Source organism: Aplysia californica, unplaced genomic scaffold (assembly GCF_000002075.1).
Source record: "Aplysia californica isolate F4 #8 unplaced genomic scaffold, AplCal3.0 scaffold00169, whole genome shotgun sequence".
In the NCBI taxonomy this organism is placed as follows: domain Eukaryota; kingdom Metazoa; phylum Mollusca; class Gastropoda; order Aplysiida; family Aplysiidae; genus Aplysia; species Aplysia californica.
This window is the reverse complement of record NW_004797439.1, coordinates 1,029,784-1,036,416: the sequence shown is the minus strand read 5'-3', so window position 1 is coordinate 1,036,416 and position 6,633 is coordinate 1,029,784. Positions and strand designations below refer to the sequence as shown.

The window sequence follows — 6,633 nt, the reverse complement described above, 5'->3', positions numbered from 1 at the left end:
CAAAACGAAAAAAAAACTGTACATGTAAATGAGGATATTCCTAATTGACTCATGTCTTCATCACCAGGACCCCTCCGCTGAAGAGGATGACCCGGAGCAGGATCCCATGGATACCACGGCCGGACCATCGGCAGGAGGTATTTGTGTGTGAAGTGTGTCTTGAAACATAATTTGTATATTATTTCAATAAGTTTAGGAAAATACCTGTGTGTGTCTGAATTGAATGTAAAAATTTAATTTTTGCATTTAGAAGGAAAATGATGAAACATATTTACAGATTTTTCTAAATGTCCTAATGACTTTTTAAACCAACAGTAAACAATTTTATAAGGACTCTTTATTTTCTGAAACAAAAGCACTGTATAGAAAGAGGATATTCCTAATTAACTCATGTCTTCATCACCAGGACCCCTCCGCTGCAGCGGAGGATAAGCTGGAGTAGGACCCATGGATGCAATGGCCGGACCATCGGCAGGAGGTACTTATCTGTGAAATATGTCTTGAAACTTTTCTTGTTTATTATATCATTAAATTTAGAAAAATACCTATGGATGGGCCTGACTTCAATGTGAAAGTTTTCTTTTTGACTTTAGGTGAGAAGGGAAAAAGATAAAAAGTATTTACTAAGTTTAGACCAACCTTAAACAATTTCATAACGACTCTTTTAACTTTCTGAAACAAATAATTAAACTGTACAGATGAAAGAGGATATTCCTAATTGACACATGTCTTAATCACCAGGACCCCTCTGCTGGAGCGGAGGATGACCCGGAGCAGGATCCCATGGATACCACGGTCGGACCATCGGCAGGAGGTATTTGTCTGTGAAGTGTCTTTAAACATAATTTGTTTATTATTGCAGTTAGTTTTGGAAATTACCTGTGTGTGTCTGACTTCACTGTAAAAGTTAAAATTTTTGCATTTTGGAGAGGGAAAAATGATTAAACATATTTACTTACAGATTTTTCTAAATGTCCTAATGACTTTTTAAACCAACAGGGAACAGTTTTTTAAGGACTCTTTTTTTTTCTGAAATAAAAAAACCCAAACTGTACAGATGAAAGAGGATATTCCTAATTGACACATGTTTTCATCACCAGGACCCCTCTGCTGGAGCTAGAAGGAAAATGATGAAACAATTTACAGATTTTTCTAAATGTCCTAATGACTTTTTAAACCAACAGTAAACAATTTTATAAGGACTCTTTATTTTCTGAAACAAAAACACTGTATAGATGAAAGAGGATATTCCTAATTGACACATGTCTTCATCACCAGGACCGCTCCATCTGCTGGAGCGGAGTATGAGCTGGAGTAGGACCCATGGATACAATGGCCGGAACATCGGCAGGAGGTATTTATCTGTGAAATATGTCTTGGAACTTTTCTTGTTTCTTATGTCATTAAATTTAGAAAAATACCTATGGATGGGCCTGAGTTCAATGGGAAAGTTTTCTTTTTGAGTTTAGGTGAAAAAAGAAAATGATCGAATGTATTTACTGCTTTTTATTTTCCAAAAGAAAAAAAAAACTGTACATGTAAATGAGGATATTCCTAATTGACTCATGTCTTCATCACCAGGACCCCTCCGCTGAAGAGGAGGATGACCCGGAGGAGGACCCATGGATACCACGGCTGGACCATCGGCAAGAGGTATTTTTCTGTGAAGTGTGCCTTCTAAAAAAATGTTTTAATTATTTCAGTAAGTTTAGGAAAATACCTGGGTGTGTCTGACTTCATTGTAAAAGTTAAATTTTTGCATTTAGAAGTAAAATGACTGAACATATTTACAGATTTTTCTAAATGTCCTAATGACTTTTTAAACCAACAGTAAAGTTTTATGACTCTTTATTTTCTGAAACAAAAAAACACAAACTGTACAGATGAAAGAGGATATTCCTAATTGACACATGTCTTCATCACCAGGACCCCTCCGCTGTAGCGGAGGATGACCCGAAGCAGGACCCCATGGATACCACGGCTGGACCATTGGCAGGAGGTATTTTATGTTAAGTGTGTCTTTAAACATAATTAGTTAATTATTTCAATAAGTTTTGGAAAATACCTGTGTGTGTCTGAATTGAATGTAAAAATTAAATTTTTGCATTTAGAAGGAAATTGATAAAACATATTTACAGATTTTTTAAATGTCCTAATGACTTTTTAAACCAACAGTAAACAATTTTATAAGGACTCTTTATTTTCTGAAACAAAAACACTGTACAGATGAAAGAGGATATTCCTAATTGACACATGTCTTCATCACCAGGATCCCTACGCTGGAACGGAGTACGAGTTGGAGGAGGACCCATGGATACAATGGCCGGACCATCGGCAGGAGGTATTTATCTGTGAAATATGTCTTGGAACTTTTCTTGTTTCTTATGTCATTAAATTTAGAAAAATACCTATGGATGGGCCTGAGTTCAATGTGAAAGTTTTCTTTTTGAGTTTATGTGAAAACGGAAAAAGATAGAAGGTATTTACTGACTTTAGACCAACATTAAACAATTTTATAACGACTCTTTTAACTTTCTGAAAGAAATAATTAGACTATACAGATGAAAGAGGATATTCCTAATTGACACTGGTCTTCATCAACAGGACCCCTCCGCTGGAGCTGAGGATGACTTTGGAGGATCCCATGGATACCACGGCCGGACCATCGGCAGGAGGTATTTGTCTGTGAAGTGTCTTTAAACATAATTTGTTTATTATTTCAGTTAGTTTAAGAAAATACCTGTTTGTGTCTGAGTTCAATGTAAAAGTTACATTGTTACATTTAGAAGGAAAATGATTAAACGTGTTTACATATATTTCTAAATGTTCTAATGACTTTTTAAACCAACAGTAAAGTTTTATTAGGACTCTTTACTTTCTGAAAACAAAAACAACAAACTGGACTCCTTATTTTCTGAAACAAAAAAAAACTGTACGGATGAGAGGATATTCCTAAATGACACATGTCTTCATCACCAGGATCCCTACGCTGGAACGGAGTATGAGCTGGAGGAGGACCCATGGATACAATGGCCGGACCATCGGCAGGAGGTATTTATCTGTGAAGTGTATCTTTAAACATAATTTGTTTATTATTTCAATAAGTTTTTAAATATACCTGTTTGTGTCTGACTTCAATGTAAAAGTTTAATATTTGCATTTTGGAGAAGGAAAATAATTAAACGTATTTACAGATTTTTCTAAATGTTCAAATGACTTTTTGAACCAACAGTAAACAGTTTTATAAAGACTCTTTATTTTCTGAAAAAAAAATCCAAAAAACAAACTGTACAGATGAAAGAGGATGTTCCTAATTGACACACGTCTTCATCACCAGGACCCCAATGACCTGAAGGAGGATCCATGGATACTACGGCTGGACCATCGGCAGGAGGTATTTATCTGTGAAATATGTCTTGGAACTATTTTTGTTTTTTATATCAGTAAATTTAGAAAAATACCTATCGATGTGCCAGAGTTTTGTGAAAGTTTTCTTTTTGAATTTAGGTGAATAAAGAAAATGATCAAATGTATTTACTGACAGATTTTAGGATATTCCTAATTGACTCATGTCTTCATCATCAGAACCCCTCCGCTGAAGAGGAGGATGACCCGGAGGAGGATCCCATGGATACCACGGCCGGACCATCGGCAGGAGGTAGGAAAATGATTAAACGTATTTACAGACAGATTTTTCTAAATGTCCTAATGACTTTTTAAACCAACAGTAAACAATTTTACAACAACTCTTTATTTTCTGAAACAAAAAAAAACTGTGCAGATGAAAAAGGATATTCCTAATTGACACATGCCTTCATCAACAGGATCCCTCCGCTGAAGCTAGGATGACCTGGAGGAGGACGCATGGATACCACGATCTGACCATTGGCAGGAGGTATTTATCTGTGAAATATGTCTTCGAACTTTTTTTTGTTTCTTATGTCAGTAAATTTAGGAAAATATCTATCGATGTGCCTGAGTTCAATGTGAAAGTTTTCTTTTTGAGTTTATTTGAAAAAAGATAATGATCAAATGTATTTACTGACAGATTTTTATAAATATCGTTCTGTCCTTTTAAACTAACTGTAAACAATTTTAAAGCGACTCTTTTTATTAAAAAACAAAAAAAAAAACTGTACATGTGAGAGAGGATATTCCTAATTGACACATGTCTTCATCACCAGGACCCGAATGACCTGAAGGAGGACCCATGGATACCACGGCCGGACCATCGGCAGGAGGTATTTATCTTTGAAGTGTGTCTTGGAACTTTTTTTGGTTTCTAATGTCAGTAAATTTAGAAAAATACCTATGGATGGGCCTGAGTTCAATGTGAAGTTTTCTTTTTGACTTTAGGTGAGAAGGGAAAAATATAAAAAGTATTTACTAATTTTAGACCAACCTTAAACAATTTTATAACGACTCTTTTAACTTTCTGAAACAAATAATTAAACTGTACAGATGAAAAAGGATATTCCTAATTGGAAAATACTTGGGTGTGTCAGACTTCAGTGTAAAAATAAAATTTTTGCATTTAGAAGGAAAATGATTAAATGTATTTACTTACAGATTTTTCTAAATGTCCTAATTACTTTTTAAACCAACAGTAAACAATTTTATAATGAATGTTTATTTTCTGAAACAAAAAACACTGTACAGATGAAAGAGGATATTCCTAATTGAAGCATGTCTTCATCACCAGGACCCCTACGCTGGAACGGAGGATGACCTGGAGGAGGATCCATGGATACCACGGCTGGACCATCATCAGGAGGTATTTATCCTTGAAATATGTCTTGGAACTATTTTTGTTTTTTGTGTCAGTAAATTTAGAAAAATACTAATGGATGGGCCTGAGTTCAATGTGAAAGTTTTCTTTTTGAGTTTATGTGAAAACGGAAAAAGATAAAAGGTATTTACTGACTTTAGAACAACCGTAAACAATTTTATAACGACTCTTTTAACTTTCTGAAACAAATAATTAAACTGTACAGATGACAAAGGATATTCCTAATTGACACATGTCTTAATCACCAGGACCCCTCTGCTGGAGCGGAGGATGACCCGGAGCAGGATCCCATGGATACCACGGTCGGACCATCGGCAGGAGGTATATTGTCTGTGAAGTGTGTCTTGAAACATAATTTTTGTATTATTTCAGTAAGTTTAGGAAAATACCTGGGTGTGTCAGACTTGAATGTAAAAGTAAAATTTTTGCATTTAGAAGGAAAATGATTAAACGTATTTACTTACAGATTTTTCTAAATGTCCTAATGACTTTTTAAACCAACAGTAAACAATTTTATAATGACTGTTTATTTTCTGAAACAAAAAACACTGTACAGATGAAAGAGGATATTCCTAATTGACACATGTCTTCATCACCAGGACCACTCCGCTGATGCGGAGGATGACCCGGAGCAGGATCCCATGGATACCACGGCCGGACCATCGGCAGGAGGTATTTATCTGTGAAGTGTATCTTTAAACATAATTTCTTTATTATTTCAATAAGATTTGGAAAATACCTGTGTGTGTCTGACTTCAATGTAAAAGTTTAATTTTTGCAGTTTGGAAAGGAAAATGATTAAACGTATTTACAGAGTTTTCTAAATGTCCTAATGACTTTTTAAACCAACAGTAAACAATTTTATAAGGACTCTTTTTTTTCTGAAATAAAAAAACCCAAACTGTACAGATGCAAGAGGATATTCCTAATTGACACATGTTTTCATCACCAGGAATCCTCCGCTGGAGCCTAAGATGAGCTGGAGGAGGACTCATGGATACCACGGCCGGACCATCGGCAGGAGGTATATTGTCTGTGAAGTGTGTCTTGAAACCTAATTTTTGTATTATTTCAGTAAGTTTAGGAAAATACCTGGGTGTGTCTGACTTCAATGTCAAAGTTTAATTTTTGCATTTAAAAGAAAAATGATTAAACGTATTTACTTACAGATTTTTCTAAATGTCCTAATTACTTTTTAAACCAACAGTAAACAATTTTATAATGACTGTTTATTTTCTGAAACAAAAAGCACTGTACAGATGAAAGAGGATATTCCTAATTGACACATGCCTTCATCACCAGGACCTCTCCGCTGATGCGGAGGATGACCCGGAGCAGGATCCCATGGATACCATGGCCGGACCATCGGCAGGAGGTATTTTTCTGTGAAGTGTGTCTTCAAAAAAAATGTTTTAATTATTTCAGTAAGTTTAGGAAGATACCTGGGTGTGTCTGACTTCATCGTAAGAGTTAAAATTTTGCATTTAGAAATAAAATGACTGAACATATTTACAGATTTTTGTAAATGTCCTAATGACTTTTTAAACCAACAGTAAAGTTTTTTAAGGACTGTTTACTTTCTGAAACAAAAAAACCCCAAAACTGTAAAGATATTCCTAATTGACACATGTCTTCATCAACAGGACCCCTATGCTGAAGCGTAGGATGACCTGGAGGACTCATGGATACCACGGCCGGACCATCGGCAGGAGGTATTTATCTGTGAAATATGTCTTGGAAACCTTTTGTTTTTATGTCAGTAAATTTAGAAAAATACCTAAGAATGGGCCTGAGTTCAATGTGAAAGTTTTTCTTTTGACTTTAGATGAGAAGGAAAAAAGATA

At 35.2% G+C, this 6,633-nt stretch overlaps 1 long non-coding RNA gene across 2 annotated transcripts; it reads left to right on the top strand.

The window, feature by feature from the left end:
• The first annotated feature begins 1,278 nt into the window (after window positions 1-1,278).
• LOC101848519 lies at window positions 1,279-6,498 on the top strand. Of its 2 annotated transcripts, XR_004858530.1 has the most exons (15): window positions 1,279-1,354; window positions 1,582-1,653; window positions 1,927-1,999; window positions 2,270-2,341; window positions 2,605-2,675; window positions 3,338-3,394; window positions 3,586-3,658; window positions 3,825-3,895; window positions 4,185-4,241; window positions 4,703-4,774; window positions 5,038-5,110; window positions 5,389-5,461; window positions 5,742-5,813; window positions 6,092-6,164; window positions 6,433-6,498. It is a non-coding gene; the product is annotated as an uncharacterized LOC101848519 (long non-coding RNA). The 2 variants fall into 2 exon arrangements; XR_004858531.1 differs by lacking the exons at window positions 5,389-5,461; window positions 5,742-5,813.
• Window positions 6,499-6,633: the final 135 nt, after the last annotated feature.